The sequence below is a fragment of the Prionailurus bengalensis genome, chromosome A1 (assembly GCF_016509475.1).
Source record: "Prionailurus bengalensis isolate Pbe53 chromosome A1, Fcat_Pben_1.1_paternal_pri, whole genome shotgun sequence".
In the NCBI taxonomy this organism is placed as follows: Eukaryota; Metazoa; Chordata; class Mammalia; order Carnivora; family Felidae; genus Prionailurus; species Prionailurus bengalensis.
Window position 1 is genome coordinate 222549504 of NC_057343.1, and position 23983 is coordinate 222573486.

Below are 23983 nucleotides of genomic sequence, written 5' to 3' on the forward strand. Positions count from 1 at the left end.
AGTGAATGAGGCCAACCCACAATGGGAAGGGCAGTCTGCTGTACTGAATATACTGATTCAAATGCTAATCTCATCCAGATACATTCACACACACACACACAAACACACACACACAGAAATAATGTTTAGCACCCATGATCCAACAGTGTTGAGACATAACTGTAACATTACAAGCAGGAGTCAGTTGTGTGCATTTTCTGTTTCATGGAGTCCTGGATTCTCTCATAAGCTTGAAATCCTTCACTTATCCACATGGATACCTTCTCTCTCTCCTTCCTTCCTTCCTTCCTTTCTTTCTTTCTTTCTTTCTTTCTTTCTTTCTTTCTTTCTTTCTTTCTTTTTTTCTCTCTCTCCCTCTCTCCCTCCCTCCCTCCCTCCCTCCTTCCCCCCCCACCCCATCAGTTGATATCTTCTTTTTCAGTAGTCTAGCTTGTGTATACTCCTAGCATAGTGGCAAAGCTCTAAGAGGAGGAAGCAAGATATTACTCTGAGGTCCTAAAATATCACTTCAACTGAAATCTCTTGGTCAAATTGAGTCTACTAGACAAACTAGATTCTACGCCTCGTTATGAGAGCTTATGCAGGTGCCATCTATTCAGTGTTTTTTAGCAAATTTTATCATAAACAATAATGTTTTAATGGTTTTAGAAATGTTTAAAGCATAAGGACAATCAAAGCTTTTTATTACATATTTTATGTGATATTGCTTAGTTCTAGAAAAGTTTCACATAAACAAGAACCAGAACTTGTAAAGCTTAAAATATGAGAAATACAAATGTTAGATATGTATATATATTTGAAATTAATATACATACAAGTATATATTAATCTAAACAGTCAAGCACCTAAAAACTCCTCTGATTTAACTTTATAGATTTTATTGACTTTTGTTATTTTTCTCAAAATTCTTAAAATATAGTAATAGCCCAGAAGTTTTCAACTGTGCCCAAAAAATCCCATATGGTTCTGTATGAAGATACAGTAAGGGCTACCATGCTTGAATTCTAAACCAAACTTATCCCACCAGGTTTTCTGATTCCAGTGCTGGCTCTTGCTCCTTTCCATAGCTCGTCTACACTTCCTGTACTTTCTCAAGGCTTCCTTTGTTCATAGTAAGGGGTTTCAAATGTGAAACTATGATACCTGTAGAAGGGGTGCCACCACTGATTTGCACTGGTATAGACAGTTCTGATGTCATGTTTTGTCCTTATGAAATAAGAAAAACAATAAGCAATTTGTGAAAAACCTGGGTTCAACCAATCTAGGATATATCAGTCTATTTATTTTTCATTATTTTTTTAAAGCAGTCCTCCCAGAGCTCAAAAATAACTTATTCAAGCTCCAATTCTGGTAATTTAAATTTCTGCTGAATTAAGGTTTGATTTAATTTCACCATAGGGAAGTACAGATTCAGATCTGACTTGTAAATCTATAGTATGCTGAGTCCTCCTTACTCTTAAATTTTTTGATGACTTCTGGTTTACAGAGTCTCAGATGTGAACTGCATTAGCATGGTATAACTAAAGTCTAAAACTGATCCCCAAAAGTGTTAGAATTGATGGAAATTGAAACTGTAAAGCTTGAAAAGCTTTTGCAGCATGGTTATACTGATTGTGACCTATTTGTAACAAGTGTAATAAAAATTTTTAAATATCAAAATAAGATATCTTATGAATTGCACAATGCCATTATTTCATTCAATAATAAAAACGCATAAAGTAAAAACACGTTAAATAAAGACTCTGGAAGACATATTAAAGTTCTACAATGAGGAATATACATTTAAAAAAATTAGCTGAGACTTGGAGCACTTGTTCAGAGAGAAGGAAATATGTAAACTGCTCTGATAATCCAATTATAAATATATCTATAGATTAATACAAAGAGTAATTAAAAATTTGAGAGGGCAATTTGCTACTTTATTTGCACAACTACAAAAAATGAGAAGGTATAGTTATCCCAAAGTTTGTTGTTACTGGTGATAAAACTTTGAATTTTAAAGCGTATTATTATTTTCATCACTGTTGGTTTTATAACGGTTTAAGAAATTCATTCAGCCATTTTTGGAAAAGTTCAATTTAACGCATTACGTATAGCTAGTTGTTTTCACTAGAAAAGAAACTGCACTTTAAAGTTCAAAGTTAGCAAACTAAGCATTTTAATGAGGCAGGTATTTCTACTAAGCCAAGTTTATTCAAAGAATGGATACTTAATGTGCTTTCAGCAAAATGTTAGACATCTTTAAATTCTGCCCTCCTAAAAACATCTGAAGCCTATATATTTTAATGGACTTTAAGATAATTTCTTATCTTTTCTTTCAAATGAGTCCATATAAAACTCATCTAGGTTAATGGGGAAGTTAAATAGATGAAAAAGCAGAATTGCGACAAAATGAAAAGTATATATGCTCTTATAATTATTTTCCTAATGTTACCTTTTCCTAAAGTTCTATTTCCTGGAATAAAGATGAGATATTTTCAACATGGAATTTTATTAAGAATCCCATTCCTGCAAGATTCATCCTTCAGAAGGGACTTACTATTTGGTGGTTTACATTTTATTTAAAATTGACATCTTCAACTAAATAATAGCTAACAGTTTGAAGCAGGAAGGACAAAAGTCTAAATCAAAATAGTCAGTTTTGCAGTGGATGAAGAACTTGAATCCTAACAGGTTAATTTCATTCTTTTAGTGTTTTATTTTATCTTTGATGTGCCCCAGTATGCTGTTGCCCAGAAGAACTTTCTTCAGGTAACACATTTGACATTCAGCAATCTATAATTCTTTAGAGGGTCCTTTCATGCTAACCCTGTACTGTTAGATCCTGGAATAGAATGATCATTTGTAGTAGAGAACAAAGTTTTTCTTCCTATTTCCAGTGTCTACCAGCACTGATGTAAAGATGACTAATGCATTTAATGTCTTACCCTGGTCTAAAGGGGACCGGGATGGTCAATTTTGTGTGTCAACTTGACTGGGCCAGGGAGTGCCCAAATCTTTGGCTAAATATTACTCTGGGTGTATCTACTGGAGTATCTCGGGGTGAAGGTAACTGTTTGATCAGTATGCTATGAAAAACAGATTGCTCTCCCTAATGTAAGTGATCTTCATCCGATCAGTTGAGGGCGTAAATACAATAAAAAGGCATACTCCCATGAGTAAGAGGGAATTTCCTCCTGCCTGACTGCTTTGAGCTAAGATATTTGTTATTTCTAGCCTTTGGACTTGAACTGAAATATTGGTTCTTTCTGCCTGCCTGCCTGTGGACTAGAACTGCACCATTGGCATACACACACACACACACACACACACATACATACATATGTGGATATTACACACGCACACGTGTGTGTGAGTAATCTTTTGGTTCTGCTTCTCTGGAGAATCTTGACTCATGCAAATTTTGGTACAGTGGTTCTAGAAGCACAGAATTTTAAGGATGAGTCTTCTGAATTGGTTCTGGGGTTTCTGGAATTTACTTTCTAATCTGGTTAGATTTATAAATTTGAATGGCTCTATTTCCAGTAGTAAGAAGCACACTGATGGTCTGTGGTGTGATTTGGTAATAGAAATACTTGATGCATCTCCTTAGATACTCCTAATTAACCACTGATAAAAAGCAAGGATCTCAGTGACTGTGTATATGATATTTTCAAACATTTTTCTCAAACCAATGAATATAGAGATACTGGCTGGTTGCCCCTAATGTCACTGGACAAAGTAGGAAAGAAAATGATGAGCTCAGGGATTTGAATTCCCAGCTTTAGTGCCCCATAAATGACCTGAAGCCTTTTGTGTGTGTGTGCCCTGAGGAAACCATTATCTCCTACAGCCATAGGGGTGAGATTGCTGAAAATCAAATGCAGAATCTCAGCCTAGAAATGGCTGAATTACAACACAGATTGAACCTGCTGGGGGTCTGATGTTAAAATGAGGTCATTGGTTGAGAACAGTGGAATCCTGGAAGTTGGAATGGGAATGTGTGAGATGACCATATAAAGCTGGGGACATTGAGCCTCTAAATTCCGATGAGTTTTCTTGGCAAGTGGAGGAGGCCTCCCCATGCTTAGTGTAAGCAACCTCTCTTCTTGCCTGAGATTAACCCTACATTGCCAGAGGAAACCAAATGGACTCCTCTTAGGCAGTTGTGAGGCCAGATAATGCTGATTCTTTTCAGGACCCACCCACACCATGCCTCTTTGCTTCTAGATCTATAACTAGACTCAAGTCTGAACAGGCCCTTAAAGGTGAGGTACACAGCATGGCCTATGAGAGGATGTCCTTCACACCAAAAGAGCAACTTAAGTTTTTCTAATTTATATAACCAGAAATCAGGGAAAACATACAAGAAAGGATATTTAATATATGTGGGATAATGGTGGAAGGAATATAAAATGGATAAGACCAGATTTATTATAATGAACTCTCTAAATAGAAATTCTGCATTTAATGTTGTAGCTTGGGGAATTAAAAATTTGGTTGTTTGGCTGAAACATGGACCACACCATGATCCATGGTGAAAGAGTTGAACATGCAGGGCCTGTCCTGGTTTAATGTATAGGAAGGGATTCAAATGCTTAGAGTTCAGAATGTTAGAATGGATTTATAATTTAAAACTTACACACACAGGGAGGGTCCACAAGATGTACCTTTCAGTACATCTCTGAGAAATAAACTTGTGAGGGGAGCTCCAACATCCTAAAAGAGCTCTGTAATTACTCTCTTCTGTAGGCCAGATACTTGGGACTGCAAAACCTAAATGTAATAGGAATAATTGGGTCCCGGAGGGGCCAGGGCCAAGTGGTGCTACTCATCTTTCAAAGTCAAGGAAGGCATGCTTACTGTAATGAGCAGCCAAGGCATGATCAGAATAGTCTAACTCTTGCAGATCTATGACATTGGCTAGTTGATCATGGTGTTTCCAGAAGTAAAATAAATAGAAAGCCTACTAACTTCTAATATGATCTGTAAAAGCAGAAAATTTCTGGGTTAAGTAAAAATAGTAACTTGAATCATAAAAACAGAGTCATGGCCACCTTGATCAATTCCCAGACTTGATCCAGTTTAGAGACCCAGGACCCTTTGAATGAAAGTAAGGCTAGGTCCTCTTGAAGAATGCACCCTCTACGCTATCAAAAATTTATACTATTCATCTTTGTGCCCTTCTCCAAAGAAACCTAAAGTGTTTTACCAGGATAACTGTGTACTGGGGGAAAGGAAATAATTAGACCTTTTGAGGACTACTAAATACCGTCTGAACTGACATTAAGTCCAAAAGACCTAAAACATCACTGTGATCCACCCGCAGAGTAGGAGCATATGGGAGTAAGGTAATTAACAGAGTTTTAATTCAGGTCCATCTCACAGCATGAACAGTGTATTGCTGGACCCATCCTCTGGCTATTTCCTCAGTTCTAGGATGCCTACTTCTAACATATACTCAGCAGCTGCCAGAGCATCTACACTGTTTTTCCGACCTGTGGAGTGAGGGCTAATGTGGTAGGAATTGCCAGGCAGAAGCCACTAGAACTGCCTATCCCTCGGAAAATAACAAACCAAAAGCAATACCACATTCTTGGAGGGACAGTAGAGATTATTGCCACCAACAGTAAGATGCCGTGGTGGTCATTTCCACCATATTTTCATTCATGTCACCTGTTCAGCCAACACAGAGAACAAATCTTAGAGAATGCCATATTATTGTAAGCTCAACCAGGTGGTGACTCCAACTGCAGCTCCTATACTACATATAGTTTTATTGCTTGAATAAATTAAAATATTTCTTGTTATGCATCTATTGATCTGGAAAATGGTTTTTGTTCTAGATGTCTGTTAGTAAAGATCACTGGAAGTTTGCTTTGAGGAGGCCAAGCCAGCAATATACCTTCACTGTCCTACCTCAGAAGTGCATCACCTTTCCAACTCTGTCACAATTTAGCTCATAGGGAGCTTGATCATCTACCCTTCTGCAAGCTATCATATTATGTGTATTTGACATAGTAAGCAAGAAGTAGCAACAACTCTAAATTTATTGCTGAGACATTTGCATGTCAGAGGGGGGAAATAAGTCTGACAAATTTCAGAGCCATTCTTTTACCTCAGTGAAATCTCGAAGAGTCCAGGGGTATGCTTAAGTTGAGATATCTCTTCTAAGGTGAAAAATAAATTATTGTTTATTTCTGGTTCCTCCTACAGTGAAAGAAGAGGCATCATGCTCAGTGGGACTCTTTGAAATTTTGAGGCAATGCTTTCCTCATTTGCATGTATTCTTTCCATTTACTGAGTAGCTTGAAAGCTGCTAGTTTTGAGTGGGGATCAGGACAAGAAAAGCCTCTGTAAAACGTTTAAGCTTCTGTGCAAGTTGCCACTCTGCCATATGATCCAACAGATACAATGGTGCTTGAAAGGGCAGAGAGAGAGATGCCCTTTGGAGCCTTTTGGAGGTTCTTCTATGTGTATCACAGTTTAAACTCTTTAGAATTTTGGAGGAAAGTCCTGCCATAACTGTAGATAGCTTCTCTCTTTTTGAGAAATAGCTCTTGACCTGCTACTTGGCCTTAATAGAGACTGAATGTTTTACCATGGACAACCAGCATATCATGTCAACTGAGCTTCTCCTCATGAAACTGGTATGGCAAAGAGACTACAGAGTGGGTTGCAAAGAAAGAAGTCATAAATACCAGTCACAATCATGTGACCTGTTAGATAGAAATGACGACTGTAATTATCATGAACATGTCCGTCTTATTTTGTTATAAATATCTCTGAATGTGAGTGTGTGCATATGTGTATGTACTAGGCAAATACCTTTTCTTCCTGCTCTTATTCCTTAGCATGAAACATAAGAGATATTTAGTATTTAAGTATTGTTAATTTTACATCATAATATGTTAAGTTATCAGCTATCAAGGACAGAAGTAAACATTCACAAACTCTCTATCTCTTCTTCTGAACAGGAGTTTATTTTAGTTCTACATGGCATAATTGTATCATAAGGACCTTATTGTTTTATTTAAATTTTAAGTTTGTGGAAATGAGTATGGTTGTCACATTGACAAGTAGACTTGTGATAGTTAATTTTGTGTGTCAACTTGATGAAGTCATGTGGTACCCAGATATTTTGTTAACCATTATTCTGCATGTGTCTGTGAGGGTATTTTTGGATGAAACTAACATTGAAATCAGTAGACTGAGTAGAGAAGATTGCCCTGCTTAATGTGGGTGAGTCTTCAACTAAACAGTTGAAGGCCTGAATAAAACAAAAAGGTTGACCCTTCCATGGGTAGGAAGGAAATCCTTCTTTACTTCATGGGCTAGAACTTAAGGCCTTAGTCTTTTTCGGCCTTTGGACTTAGACTGAGATATCAACTTTTGCTGTATCTCTAGCCATAACTATTCTTGAGTCTTGAACCAGCTGGTGTTCAGGATGGAACTTGTAAGATCTTTCTTGGTTTTGAGGCCTCTGAAGTTGGAGTAGAACTACACATTGGCTTTCTTGGGTCTCAGCTTGCCAAGTACAGATCGTAGGGATTCTCACATCTCCATGATCTCAATGCTCATCTAGGTCATAACTGCCTAATTTTCATCATATTATAGTGTTCATAGTCTGAAGGAAATCCATTTTTGACTTAGGTAATAATGATCATAACCTCTCAATAATAACTTTAATAATGGGTTCTGAATAGGCTGCTCTTGGTCCAGATGAGATATAGTCCTTCCTCCCTCTAGACACAAATGTAAAAGTAGAAGCTAAAGTGACTTCTTTAAGAAGGAGCCCGTAGTAGGGAGAGGTGTAAACAGAGAGAGAGGAAGTGGTTTGTGGGGAGTGTAAAGGGCAATAGCTAACATGTATAACAGAACATTCTTAGCCATAGAAAGGACATCTTTCATACACTCTCATGTCTATACATACTAGTCTCTGGAAATTATATATTAGCTCATTTAATTAGGAACCACCTCCAAAGGGCATGCCATTGCTTCCATATGTAGGTGGTTTAACCTTCCATCAATATCCTTTGCCTCTTTCTACCTAGTTTAACTTGGTCATGGTCATGTGATTTGTTTTGGCCAATGCAATATGAGATGTGATACGCATCACTGGAAGGACATGCAATATGAATGAACAAGAAAGATGGCTTTGTGTCATAATTTGAAGACCTATGTTGCTACAATATACCTTGGTCTATTCTGACTGACCTTAGTGCATTGCTACCTTTTCTAGGTCACCTATATGATTCAACACCTCTAGTTTAATATGAAGCCAAATGATTTATCTTTTTATGTTCTCAACTGAAAACAAACAAACAAAACTGTATATGTAACATATGCATGTCACATGTTTGCATGTTGTATGGTAAATAAATATAGTTTTGGTGCTTAGTCATTTTAAAATATGGCAGTTTAAAATATCTCACTCTCTAAAAATATTAGAGAGTGAGATAATTGTCATAAGAGATGCACAAAATAGTGATTCCAAAAGGAAAAGGATGTATCTTACTGAAGAATTAAATAAAAACAATCACAGATGAAGTAACATTTGAGATGAGTCTAGAAGAACAGGCAAAGTTTTAAAATGCTAGAAATTATAAATTAAGTATACAACATTTCAGTTACTAGAAATAGTGACAGCGCATTTTAGAAGTGGGGCACAATGATTCGCTTTGGTTGGAGAGTGATGAGTTTGTCTGATTCAAGTACAGTTATGTACAAAATTGGATGTGTAAACCAGAACCATGCTGGACAGCCATGGATGTCAGGATAGGGAGATAATATGTAATTAAATGGAATAGGAGGCCATTAACAATGTTTGAGGAAAAGAGAATTACATGATGAGAAACCTGAAAAATACCTGCTAGTGTTAGTATGGCTATTTATTTATTTATTTATTTATTTATTTATTTATTTATATAGAGAGAAAGCATGTGTGAGTGGGGGAGGGGCAGAGAGAGAGGAGAGAGAGAATCCCAAGCAGGCTCCTCACTGTCAGCACAGAGCCCCATGCGAGATCATGACATGCGCCAAAATCAAGAATTGAATGTTTTACTGACTGAGCCACTCAGGCGTCCCATGGCTTAAGTTTTAAAATGGTGAGAGGGGCGCCTGGGTGGCGCAGTCGGTTAAGCGTCTGACTTCAGCTTCAGCCAGGTCATGATCTCGCGGTCCGGGAGTTCGAGCCACGCGTCAGGCTCTGGGCTGATGGCTCAGAGCCTGGAGCCTGTTTCCGATTCTGTGTCTCCCTCTCTCTCTGCCCCTCCCCCGTTCATGCTCTGTCTCTTTCTGTCCCCAAAATAAATAAACTTTGAAAAAAAAAATTAAAAAAAAAAATGGTGAGAGAAGTGAGAAGGTTAGCAAAGTCAATACTAAAGAGGAGAAGCAAGAGGCCTGAGGGCGACAGCACAAGATAAGAAAGAGGGCATTGAATACAAATTGTTTTACACAGGTAGAATGTGCAAGGTTTGATACCTGGGGGAAGGAAGGAAGGAAGGAAGGAAGGAAGGAAGGAAGGAAGGGAAGGAGGGAGGGAGGGAGGAAAGGAAGGAAGGAGGGAAGGAAAGAAGGGAGGGAGGAAGGAAAGGAAGGAAGGAGGGAAGGAAAGAAGGGAGGGAGGAAGGAAAGGAAGGAAGGAGGGAGGGAGGGAAGGAGGAAGGGAGAGAGGAAGGAAGGAACAACTTTGCAATTTGAGCCACTGACAACTAAGAAAGATTAAGAAAGGTTGGTTTTATTTGTGGGTGTACATGGAGCGAGTTTGTTTTAGGCCATATCACATTTCAATGTTGGTGGTATATTTATGGAGAGATGTCAGACAATCTGCTAAAAATGGAAAACAGAGAATCTGGAGCCTATAGAGCATATATAGATGTAGAATCTGCATAGAATAACATTTGAATATATGAAAGTCGATGAAATTCCCATGGAGAAGACTATGGAGAGAGAACAGATACGACATAAAATCAGCACACCACTTCCTAGCAGCAAAGATAAAAGAAGGCAGTAACTGAAGGAGTCCAGGTAAAGAACAAAGAAAAAGAAAACCCCAGAAAGTGTTTCCAAATCAAGAGAGCGAGTAACAACACGAAGTGTCACTGAGAGATCCCGATACCTAGTGCTAAGGCCAATTGGTGGTGGTGGGGGTGCGGGGAGTCCCCAGAATTGCAGGAAGCTTTGGAGACATCAGTTACAGCAGACAGATGATGGCAGAAGCTAATATGCCCAGAGATGTGAGTGGGTGGCACAGGTGTTTAAGGACATAGACCATTTTTTTTACAGAGGTTTTGCAGTGAAATAAATGGGGAGCAATTGGAAATAATGTGAGAGACTGAAGGACTAAGATCAGGGTAGAAGAGGCCTCATCATGTTTGTAGGCTGAGAATTAGAAACCAGCAGTGTGAAGGAAACACAATCAAAGCTGAAGAATGACTTGGGAGGTGGTGGGAAAGGATGGAATCAAGAAGGTTGCACAGGCCGGCTTAGGGAAGCAGAGGAGAGATTACTTTGGAGGGGGAAAAAAAGATAAAAAATGAAACACTTCTAAGCTATTTGGAGTAAGAAGTAGTGAAGTTATAGGATCTCCTGTGAGATGATCTTCCACTAAAACAGTTTGATTGCTGAGTATAATGAAGGAGTGGAGAAAATCTGAGTTTGGTGGAGAGTGGAAATGAAATATAAGAAAAGCTGGCCAGCAATGAGGGATCACTGAAATTTGCAGTGACTACAAATATCAAGTCATTTTCCCTAGCAAAAATTAAATATACCAGAGCCATAGTAAACAACAATATTAAAAGAAAAAAAAGCAGGGGCTTTTGAGTCAGGCAGATTTGGAAATGATATTCGATGCTTTGATTTAATTTTCTGTGGGTGTGACCTTGGTCAGTTACATGTTCATGCTGAGCTTCAGGTCCCTAATCTGTAATCTGGGGATAATACTTCTTCCGTATGTGCTTGTTTTATTATCACTAAGGTAATATGCATAACTGTAGTGTTCACCTAATATTTAGTTATCTTCAAATGGTGACTGTGTCTTACCACAGCTCAAAAACAAAGGCTGTCTCACTCGGAAAGCTTTATAGTCTTAGGCAGTTGATATGATAGCAGGGGTAGGTTGAGAAATGTAATCTGTTCCTGATGCACTTATGGACAAACTGCATTAATTGTTGCTCATTGTGACTAACACACAGTATTGGACTCTAAAGTATTAAGTCCTGGTAGCCAATTTGGTTGTGTCTTATGGACTTAGACATTGATTATGCATCATAAAAATGAGCCTCAGATTTCACAGGAAACACATTTTTGGGAGATATCAAATTCCCTTTAGTTTAGGAGTCACTAATCTATGACCTGGCAATCAAATCTGGCTGGCCACCTCTTTTAGTAGAGGAAGGGTCATTGCAAAACAGCCATGTTCAGTCAAGTACTGTCTGTGGTTGCCTTTATTTATTTATTTATTTATTTATTTAAGTTTATTATTGAGAGAGCATGAGCATGGGAGGGGCAGAGAGAGGAGGAGACACAGAGTCTGAAGCAGGCTCCAGGCTCTGAGCTGTTGGCACAGAGCCCGACGTGGGCCTTGAACTCACAAACCAGGAGATCATGACCTGAGCCGAAGTCTGATGCTTAACTGACTGAGCCACCCACGTGCCCCTATCTGTGGCTGCTTATAGACTGCAATGGCTGAATGGAGTAGTTACAACAGAGACCTACTGAAAATCCTAAAATACTTCAAGTCTAGCTTTTTAGAAAAATGTTGGCTGACCTTATTCTAGGTAATAAACTAATATTGCTAGTAAAATAGTGCCTAGATGTCATGGGTCACCATTGCCATAGTCAGCATTTGTATTTATTTGTGAACAGTCTGTGTCATTTTATAGTGTTGTAGAAAATACATAGATTAGGTTCATTCATCTGGGAGTTGAATGAAGTAAATATTGCATTTCTTTCTGTATGTTTACTAAAGACTTGATCATGCATGCAGCCTCCAAAATTTTAATATTGTTCCTATTTACTTTTTACTTATTACATTCGAATAATAAAATGTTAAACATTATACATGCAAACTTCACAACTGCTAAGGGACTAACAAAAATGATTAGTTTAAACATGCAATTAATATATATTACTAAGAAAAATATCATTAAATATTAATTTCATAAAATATTAATGGCTATCAATGCTTCTACTTCCCCTATTCAATTGCCCATTAAATTGCAAACACAGATAAAGTTCAAAATTCTAATTGATAAAAGTGGAAACAAAACACTTCCTGTAGGGATTTTTCTTTTTAATGAGCTCTGTGTTACCAGAAGCATATTAGGGGCATGAAACAAACCACCCCCTCCCCTCCACCCCGTCTCCTCCCAAGATAAAGAACTATTTGTTAAAAAGAATATGCTCTGGTAAGAAAGAGAAGGAATAAAGAAAGCAAGCTTTATTGCTTGTCTTACAAATAATGCAATACAGCAAAGGCATCTAAAAGGTAGATAGCAGAATTGCCCAATAAATAATTAACCCAAACCAAGTGCAATATATTTATGTGTGCCTATAATAAAACAATGGATGATCCTTTTAATGTAGTTCAAGTCTAGCTGCCAGATATTTCATTATATCATATGCCTTAGCCAAACATAGCTATCTATAAATAACTGCATTGTCCTAAAACATTGACCAAGAAGTCCCTTTTGCTAAATATTAGGATCACTGCAGGGCTGCATTTTACTTCCACTTGACTTGACATCATTAATTAAAACCCTTAGGTGTTGAGCTCATACACACCTTTGCACATAATCTCTTTTATCTCATGCTCCAAAAAAATATGAGTCCATATTTCTTTCTATGCTTTAAGCCAGTTTGGATTAGTGAGACCACATGACTGTATTATCCATTCAAGTACACGTGCAATGCAATGTAAATTGGTTTTAATGGCCCCTCTGTAATTGTTCTTAGAGGTAGTTGGATCTAACTTATTTCACGGATTCCTTATAATGGATGTCCTTATGTATAATGAAGACTTCTAAAAAAGCAAAACCTGTTTCACTGCAAAATGCCGATGCATATTTCTCCATACCTGTCCACGTATAGAATTATAATGTCTCAGTCGCTGCCTTGTGGAAATGTCAAGATTCCATTATGTTAATGCAAATCTAGTTTAGATAAACACAAAAAAATTGTTATTTGTAATTAAGTGAACGATAACTAACATTATCTTTATTTGCATTACGTTTTTTGCTTTTCTTTTGAGCTGCTACTGGGTGGGATTGCAAAGGTTTCCCTTCTCCCTTAGAAGCTTGCTCAAGTGTTTTTCTTTCTTTCTTTCTTTCTTTCTTTCTTTCTTTCTTTCTTTCTTTCTTTCTTTCTTTCTTTCTTTCTTTCCTTCCTTCCTTCCTTCCTTCCTTCCTTCCTTCCTTCCTTCCTTCTTTCCTTCCTTTTTTAATGTTTATTTATTAGAGAGAGAGAGAGAGGGAGGGAGGGAGCAAGGGAAGGGCAGAGAGAGAGGGAGACACAGAATCTGAAGCTAACTCCAGGCTCTGAGCTGTCAGCACAGTGCCTGACGCAGGGCTGGAACTCACAGGCTGTGAGATCATGACCTGAGCAGAAGTTGGATGCTTAACCAACTGAGCCACCCAGGAGCCCCTCAAGTGTTTTTCTTTAATCTGTGGACAGACCCATGTTTCTGCCCCCAAATCTCATATCTATAATGTAATTTAATATCCCTTGGTTTTAGCTCTTTTCATCATAGAAGGTGAACTTTAAAAGGTATGATTTTTATATTTAAGTCAGAAAAAAAACACAACACTGTGCCTGTCATTGTATAAACATAAGTATACTACCTCTGTAATGTATTGCATGTACTACATTCCAGGAACTGTAATTTACAAACATATACAAAAAACCTTGGTTTGCAAGCATAATTCATTCCAGAAACATGCTTGTAATCCAGAGTATTTGTATATGAAAGCAGATTTCAAGAACCATTGGCTCAGTTGGGATCATGTGACATTCAGTATCCAGTACTACTAACATTGCAATATGTCACTCATTTATCAAGTTGAAATTGATAAGAAACACTTGCTCGTCTTGTGGAACACTCACAGAATAAGTTACTCGCAATCCAAGGTTTTACTCTCTATAGTATTTAAACTTCACCATAACTCCATTAACTAGATGGTACCTCTATTTTATTTGTAGTAAAATGGTGATTCCATGAAACTTTAGACAGTGCCTCGAGGCACACTATTATCCTGGCTCCAAAGCCAACAGTTACCATAGAGTAACAGTTAATTAAATATGAATATAGAGGGAGGGACACCTGGGTGTCTCAGTGCTTTAAGCTTCTGACTCTGGATTTTGGCTCAGCTCATGATCTTACAGTTTGTGGGATCGAGCCCAGGTTGAGCTCTGAGCTGACAGCATGGAGCCTACTTGAGATTCTCTTTCCCTCTCTGCCCCTCCCCTGTTCATGCTCGCTCATTATCTCTCTCTCTCTTTCTCTCTCTCTCTCTTAATAAACATTTCAAAAATGAAAATGGATGCAGAGAAGTCTATCAGTTGGAGGTGAATGTTGGTAATGTGAGAAAGTCCCACTGTGTATCTTTAGTACTCACACTAAAGTAGAAACTCATATGATCTGGAGGAAAAAAGTATAGTAATGAAGAGATAGATACTTAAAGCACAAATAGATTTAATGGAGCATTACAGCTCTTAGCCTTGGATAAGGGGGGCCCTGCCCTTAGCCCTGTGCCTCATTGGACCCTCCTCCAGTGCCTCTTCCAAGCCTGATAGTATGTCAGGACAGTGCACAACAGATCTTGTCCCACATATGTCCCTGTTGTGAAAGTGTCTACCTAAAAATCTTTTGTCTCCCTTTAGTGGGCATGGAATAGCAGGTACTAGCAAAGCACATCTTGACAGAATATGGAAAATTTTCAGCCAAGAAGGTCACCCGATGTGAGGCAAGGCAGACCTCATGGCAGGCAGCCCTTCAGGGTTGACTGAGCCTGTGTCTCCAAAGGCATCTGAAGACCATTGCTCAGTAATCACAACAGACCCTCCTGATTATTGTATTTTCTCTCTTGCTTCCAATCAACGTGATGACTGCTGTTACTCAGGGCTGGTCTTATGCTATATTGAGCAGGGGGCAGGCCTTCCTGTACCAATGGGATTGCTCATCTTGCTCTGCCTTGGTCCTTGCCTATCCTTTATCTCATCTAGTGGCAGGATGAGGAGTCAGGGATGAGGCCACAACTGTAAAAGATCACATTCTACGAATTCAAGGATTATGGATTACCAGATCAAAAAAAGGCATAGTTGGAATATGTCTTGTTCTACATTTATGCTATAAAATCCCATATGGCAAATTTAACATGTCCAGAAAAAATATTTTCACATGTTTTCTACCTAATCTAGAAAAGAGTTGCATTCATTGTTTTCATTAACAAAACCTAGACAAAATTTTGAAAGGGTCAGTGACCAATATTCATGGACAATACAATGGATGAGTAACGATGGAAACTTTATTAAGTGGCATTAGGAAACTGCAGAGGCAAGAAGATCCACATTGTTTCAATACAGATGCACTCCAAGGAGCCATTGCCTGTTGTGGCAGAACATGCAAAACTAGCCAGTAAATGGTGCATTGAGTAAAGGACACAGAGATAGTTCCTGGATCTGAAGAGGAAGAAATAGTGCTTGGATACCAGGAAGAATCTCAACATGCACTGTTTTGGAAATAAACAAATGCAGCAATACCTCTTTTCTACCCTTATTCTCAATCTTTATCAATAAATCACTGTACTTCAGATGAGCCCATAGATTTTAGACTACAGATTTTAATCAATTTGTTTATGTAGGCAGAGGCTCATGAAAATACCTGCCTGGACCCTGTACACCCTAGAGATAACTGTGTCAAGACTTGGTGTAGGGAATTATCATGAAAGTTGATGAAAGATGTGAGGTAGCTTGGAGGACCCAGCTGAGGTTGGAAGTCAGAATCTGTAATGGCATTAATCTACAAAATCATGAGATATGCTCTGCTCCAGCACCCAAATGCTTGGTTGTTGGAAGAGGAAAGAATCATCTTTGCTTAGTGTCTGGTAAAATGAAAGTACAGAAACAAAGGACAAGGAGAGAGAGGGTAGAGACAAGGTTCATTAACTTCTGTATTGTGGTATCATGACTGGATAGGGTCGGGGGGCTTAAGAAGAAAATTTGAACGGTCCAGCGTCCTTCACAATTTATGGCAGCAGGTACGCACATCTTATTTTGATGTGGCCTTGCTGGCCACTGCTTTTTGTAATGTTTCTGCAGGTTATTTCAAAGCCATCCCCAAAGGGGGTCTCTTCACCAGATCTCATTGACCTCTACGCTTTTTACCACATTGATTCCTTCCTTCTAAAAGTCCTCTCGGTTTTTCTCTTCTTGAAAATCCCTATCTATATTCCAAGATCTATTAAAAGCATTTATGAAAAACCTATTTCTCTTTGCTGTTTGTTAATTTCATCATCTTTGTGTCTCTGTAAACCTTTGTTATATGACTTGGCAACATTTACCAAATTATCAGTTTTATCTTCAGTTTTGTACATTTCCTCAGGACAGAAACTATAATTTTTTTCCCTATTGGTATCTACTATGTTTTCAACAGTTTGCTAAATGAATAGTAGAATAAATACTGGAAATAAAGAATGGAAAACAAAACAAAGCAAAACAAGAAGTGAACCTACTCTCTATCTCTTTTCCCTCTCTCTGGCCTTTTCTCCTTAAATGACAGAGAAAAACAAGAAGGGTGGTAATATATTGTCCAGTTCATTAAGCATTAATATATGATTTTAGATATGTGCACTTTTAAAGGCAGCATAACTTCCATAGATATATATGAAAAAAACACAAGATATATATTAACTTTAGATACAAATTCAACTTACCATTTTGAATAAATACATTTATATTGACATTAGGAAACTTAAGATTTTGAGAAGCACAAGTTATCAAACTAGAAACTCTATATATTTTTGTGTTCTTTACATGAAATATCAGAATGCCTATGACCTGGATTTCTGATGTTACTAAATTATTGTTAGAAAAAAATAACAAACACTAGCTTTAATAAGTTTCTGAATATGTAAGCTGTAAAATATAGATTAGGTATCAGTAATTTAATGGAGTTCAAGCTTGTTAGTCCTGTGGTTAATTGTCTAGTTTTAAAGAGGAGCTTTAATTTTAATAATGTAATTTCCTTCCACATGTGGAGGCTCTAAATCATTTGCTTTAACAAAGTTTTTCTATAGTTTCCTGATTGATAATGTTAACATTTTTGGGAAACGATATTTTAACACCCTATGAGCATGAAGATTTTTGGTGAGTAAAACGTGACTTTGCTATCAGAGTGATAAATCTAAAGTACAAAATTTGCATTCTATAGATACAAAAATAAGTTTTTAAGTGTGGAAAACCAAAAACTTTGAATGTAACACTATATAGGGGCACCTGGGTGGCTCAGTTGAGTGTCCGACTCTTCATTTTGGCTTAGGTCATGATCTCAGGGTTCTCGAAATCGAACCCCACGTTGGGCTCTGCACTGACAGCATAGAGCCTGCTTGGGATTATCTCCTTTCCTCTGTCTCTGCCCCTCCCTCTCTCTGTCTCTCTCTCTCAAAATAAGTGAGTAAAGTTTAATAAGTAAATAAATATAATACTATATAAATAAGAGTAACATAAGGGAAATATTTAAGCATTTTTTACAATTATAGATGTTAACTCCAATTTTCAAGTAATCTTAAAATTTCCAAAAATCTAAATACATTGTTTTTCTTTTAATATAAAATTTATTGTCGGATTGGTTTCCATACAACACCCAGTGCTCCTCCCAACAGGTGCCCTCCTCAATACCCATCACCCACCGTCCCCTCCCTCCTACTCCCCTTCAACCCTCAGTTTGTTCTCAGTTTTTAAGAGTCTCTTATGCTTTGGCTCTCTCCCTCTATACCTTTTTTTTCCCTTCCCCTCCCCCATGGTCTTCTGTTAAGTATCTCAGGATCCACATAAGAGTGAAAACATTGTATCTGTCTCTTTTTGACTTATTTCACTTACCATAACACTCTCCAGTTCCATCCATGTTGCTAAAAAAAGGCTATATTTCATTATTTCTCATTGCCAAGTAGTATTCCATTCTGTATATAAACCACAATTTCTTTATCCATTCATCAGTTGATGGACATTTAGGCTCTTTACATAATTTGGCTGTTGTTGAAAGTGCTGCTGTAAACATTGGGGTACAAGGGCCCCTATGCATCAGCACTCCTGTATCCTTTGGGTAAATTCCTAGCAGTGCTATGGCTGGGTCATAGGTTAGATCTATTTTTAATTTTCTGAGGAACCTCCACACTGCTTTCCAGAGTGGCTGCACCTGCTTGCATTCCCACCAACAGTGCAAGAGGGTTCCCATTTCTCCACATCCTCTCCAGCATCTATAGTCTCCTGATTTGTTCATTTTAGCCACTCTGACTGGCATGAGATGGTATCTCAGTATGGTTTTGCTTTGTATTTCCCAGATGAGGAGCAACGTTGAGCATATTTTCATGTGTCTGTTGGCCATCTGGATGTCTTTAGAGAAGTGTCTATTCATGTTTTCTGCCCATTTCTTCACTGGATTATTTGTTTTTCGGGTGTGGAGTTTGGTGAGTTCTTTATAGATTTTGGATACGAGTCCTTTGTCTGATATGTCATCTGTGAATATCTTTTCTCATTCCATCAATTGCCTTTTAGTTTTGATTGTTTCTTTTTCAGTGCAGAACCTTTTTATCTTGATGAAGTCCCAATAGTTCACTTTTGCTTTTAATTCCCTCGCCTGTGGAGATGTGTCAAGTAAGAAATTGCTGCATGTGAGGTCAGAGAGGTTTTTTCCTGCTTTCTCCTCTAGGGTTTTGATGGTTTCTTGTCTCACATTCAGGTCCTTTATCCATGTTGTGTTTATTTTTGTGAATGGTGTAAGAAAGTGGTCTAGTTTCAATCTTCTGCATGTTGCTGTCCAGTTCTCCCAGCACCATTTGTTAGAGACTGTCTTTTTTCCATTGGATATTCTTTCCTGCTTTGTCAAAGATTAGTTGGCCATACTTTTGTGGGTCCAATTCTGGAGTGTCTATTCTATTCCATTGGTCTATGTGTCTGTTTTTGTGCAAATACCATGCTGTCTTGATGATTACATATTTGTTGTAGAGGCTAAAATCTGGGATTGTGATGCCTCCCACTTTGGTCTTCTTCAATATTACTTTGGCTATTCAGGGTCTTTGTGGCTCCATACAAATTTTAGGATTGCTTGTTCTAGCTTCGAGAAGAAAGCTGGTGCAATTTTGATTGGGATTACACTGAATGTGTAGATTGCTTTGGGTAGTATTGACATTTTGACAATATTTATTCTTCCAATCCATGAGCACGGAATGTTTATCCATTTCTTTGTATCTTCTTCAATTTCCTTCATAAGTTTTCTATAGTTTTCAGCATACAGATCTTTTACATCTTTGGTTAGATTTATTCCTAGGTATTTTATGCTTCTCGATGCAATTGTCAATGGGATCAGTTTCTTCATTTGTCTTTCTGTTGCTTCATTATTAGTGTATAAGAATGCAGCTGATTTCTGTACATTAATTTTGTATCCTGCGACTTTGCTGAATTCATGTCTCAGTTCTAGCAGACTTTTGGTGGAGTCTGTTGGGTTTTCCATGTATAATATCATGCCATGTGCAAAGAGTGAAAGCTTGACTTTATCTTTGCCAATTTTCATGCCTTTGATTTCCTTTTGTTGTCTGATTGCTGATGTTAGAACTTCCCACACTATGTTAAACACCAGTGGAGAGAGCGGACATCCCTGTCTTATTCCTGATCTCAGGCGGAAAGCTCTCAGTTTTTCCCCATTGAGGATGATATTAGCTGTGGGCTTTTCATAAATGGCTTTTATGATCTTTAAGTATGTTCCTTCTATCCCGACTTTCTCAAGGGTTTTTATTAAGAAAGGATGCTGAATTTTGTAAAATGCTTTTTCTGCATCAATTGACAAGATCATATGGTTCTTTTCTTTTCTTTTATTAATGTGATGTATCACATTGATTGATTTGTGAATGTTGAACCAGCCCTGCATCCCAGGAATGAATCCCACTTGATCATGGTGAATAATTCTTTTTATATGCTGTTGAATTCAATTTGCTAGTATCTTATTGAGAATTTTTGCATCCATATTCATCAGGGATATTGGCCTGTAGTTCTCTTCTTTTCTGGGTCTTTCTTCTGTCTGGTTTAGGAATCAAAGTAATGCTGGCTTCATAGAATGAATCTGGAAGTTTTCCTTCCCTTTCTGTTTTTGGAACAGCTTGAGAAGGATAGGTATTATCTCTACTTTAAATGTCTGGTAGAATTCCCCAGGGAAGCCATCTGGTCCTGGATTCTTATTTGTTGGGAGATTTTTGATAACTGATTCAATTTCTTCGCTGGTTATGGGTCTGTTCAAGTTTTCTATTTATTCCAGTTTGAGTTTTGGAAGTGTGTGGGTGTCTAGGAATTTGTCCATTTCTTCCAGGATGTCCAGTTTGTTGCCATATAATTTTTCATAGTATTCCCTGATAATTGCTTGTATTTCTGAGGGATTGGTTGTAGTAATTCCATTTTCATTCATGATTTTATCTACTTGGGTCATCTCCCTTTTCTTTTTGAGAAGCCTGGCTAGAGGTTTATCAATTTTGTTCATTTGTTCAGAAAATCAACTCTTGGTTTCATTGATCTGCTCTACAGTTTTTTTTTTTTTTAGATTCTCTACTGTTTATATAGAAGATCTGCTCTGATCTTTATTATTTCTCTTCTTCTGCTGGGTTTAGGGTGTCTTTGCTGTTCTGCTTCTATTTCCTTTACGTGTGCTGTTAGATTTCGTATTTGGGATTTTTCTTATTTCTAGAGATAGGCCTGGATTGCAATGCATTTTCCTCTCAGGACTGCCTTCGCTGCATCCCAAAGTGTTTGGATTATTGTATTTTCATTTTCGTTTGTTTCCGTATATTTTTTAATTTCTTCTCTAATTGCCTGGTTGACCCACTCATTCTTTAGTATGGTGTTCTTTAACCTCCATGCTTTTGGAGGTTTTCCAGACTTTTTCCTGTGGTTGATTTCAAGTTTCATAGCATTGTGGTCTGAAAGTGTCTATGGTATAATCTCAATTCTTGTATACTTATGAAGGGCTGTTTTGTGACCCAGTATGTGATCTATCTTGGAGAATGTTCCATGTGCACTCAAGAAGAAAGTATATTCTGTTGCTTTGGGATGCAGAGTTCTAAATATATCTGTCAAGTCCATCTGATCCAATGTATCATTCAGGGCCCTTGTTTCTTTATTGATCCTGTGTCTAGATTATCTATCCATTGTTGTAAGTGGGGTATTAAAGTCCCCTGCAATTACCACACTCTTATCAATAAGGTTGCTTATGTTTGTGATTAATTGTTTTATATATTTGGGGGCTCCCGTATTTGGCACATATACATTTATAATTGTTAGTTCTTCTTGATGGATAGACCCTGTTATTATTTTTTTTAATTTTTTTTTTTCAACGTTTATTTATTTTTGGGACAGAGAGAGACAGAGCATGAACGGGGGAGGGGCAGAGAGAGAGGGAGACACAGAATCGGAAACAGGCTCCAGGCTCTGAGCCATCAGCCCAGAGCCTGACGCGGGGCTCAAACTCACGAACCGCGAGATCGTGACCTGGCTGAAGTCGGACGCTTAACTGACTGCGCCACCCAGGCGCCCCGACCCTGTAATTATTATATAATGCCCTTCTCCACCTCTTGTTACAGACTTTAAAGTCTTGTTTGTCTGATATAAATATGGCTACTCCAGCTTTCTTTTGACATCCAGTAGCATGATAGGTAGTTCTTCATCCCCTCACTTTCAATCTCAAGGTGTCCTCAGGTCTAAAATGAGTCTCTTGTAGACAGCAAATAGCTGAGTCCTGTTTTTTTTATTTTTATACATTCTCATACCCTATGTCTTTTGGTTGGCACATTTAGTCCATTTACACTCAGTGTTATTATTGAAAGATATGGGTTTAGTGTTATTGTGATGTCTGTAGCTTTCATGCTTGTAGTTATGTCTATGGTACATTGTGGTCCCTGCAGCATTTCACTCACAGAATCCCCTTTAGGATCTCATGTAGGGCTGGTTTAGAAGTGATGAATTCCTTCAGTGTTTGTTTGTTTGGGAAGACCTTTATCTCTCTTTCTATTCTGAATGACAGACTTGATGGATAAAGGATTCTTGGCTGCATTTTTTTTCTGTTCATCACATTGAAGATCTCCTGCCATTCCTTTCTGGCCTGCCAAGTTTCAGTAGATAGATCTGCCACTAGTCTTATCAGTCTCCCTTTATACGTTACAGCATGTTTATCCCTAGCTGCTCTCAGAATTTTCTCTTTATCCTTGTATTTTGCCAGTTTCACTATGATATGTTGTGTAGAAGATCAATTCAAGTTATGTCTGAAAGGAGTTCTCTGTGCCCCTTGGATTTCAATGCCTTTTTCCTTCCCCAGATTAGGGAAGTTCTCAGCTATGATTTGTTCAAGTTCACCTTCAGCCCCTTTCTCTCTGTCTTCTTCTTCTGGAATTCCTATGATAAGGATATTGTTCCATTTGAGTGCATCACTTAGTTCTCTAATTCTCCCCTCATACTCCTGGATTTTTTTATCTCTCTTTTTCTCAGCTTCCTCTTTTTCCATAATTTTATCTTCTAATTCACCTATTCTCTCCTCTGCCTCTTCAGTCCGAGCTGTGGTCACCTCCATTTCATTTGGCAGCTCATTTATAGCATTTTTTTAGCTCCTCCTGACTGTTTCTTAGTCCCTTCATCTCTGTAGCAATAGATTCTATGCTGTCCTCTATACTTTTTTCAAGCCCAACAATTAATTTTATGAGTATTATTCTAAATTCTTGATCTGTTATATTGCTTAGTTTTTTATCAATTCATTAGCTGTCGCTACTTCCTGGAGTTTCTTTTGAGAAGAATTCTTCTGTTTCATTATATTGGGTGGTCCCTGTTTTGGCTCCAAACTGCAGGGTACTTCCCCTGTGCCATTGGGAGTAACTTGTTTTGGTGGGTGGGGCTGCAATCAGACCAGGTGTTTGCCCCCAGCCCACCACTGGGACCACAGTCAGACTGATGGGTACCCTATCTTCCCCTCTCCCAGGGGCTGGACTCACTGTGGGGTGTTGTGGCCCCTGTCTGGGCTACTTGCACCCTGCCAGGCTTGTGGTGCTGCTTCGATGGGATCTGGCATATTAGCCTGGGTGGATCCACAAGGTGCACAGGGGTTGGAGGGGCAGGCTCAGCTGGCTCTGCCTAGTGGTTCCCTGTAGGAGGGGCCCTGTGGCACCAGGAGGGAGGCAGACCCGTCGGAGGGATGGATCCGCATAAGCACAGCGTTGGGTGTTTGTGCAGTGTGAGCAAGTTCGGTGATGGGAACTGGTTCCCTTTGGAATTTCAGCTGGGGGATGGGAGAGGGAGATGGTGCTTCCCAGCACCTTTGTTCCCCTGCCAAGCTGAGGTCTGTCTTCTGGGGTTCAGCAATTCTCCCTCCTGGCGTCCTCTCACCCTCCCCGCTCTCTGAGAGCAGAGCTGTTCACTTTTAACCTTCCAAATGTTAAGTCCTGCTGGCTGCCAGGGCTCACGGAGTCCAGCCCCTCCACATTTGTAAGCCAGACCTGGGGTCTCTGCCTTACCCAGCAGGCTGCTGCTCCACCACACCGGCTCCCTCCCGCCAGTCTGTGTAACGCACACTGCCTCTCTGCCCTTCCTACCCTCCTCCATAGGCCTCTTGTCTACGCTTGGCTCCAGAGAGTCTGTTCTGCTAGTCTTCTGGTGGTTTTCTGGGTTATTAGGCAGATGTGGGTGGAATCTAAGTGATCAGCAGGACAAGGTGAGCCCAGCGTCCTCATATGCCGCCATCTTCCCCTCTCTCCAAACACAT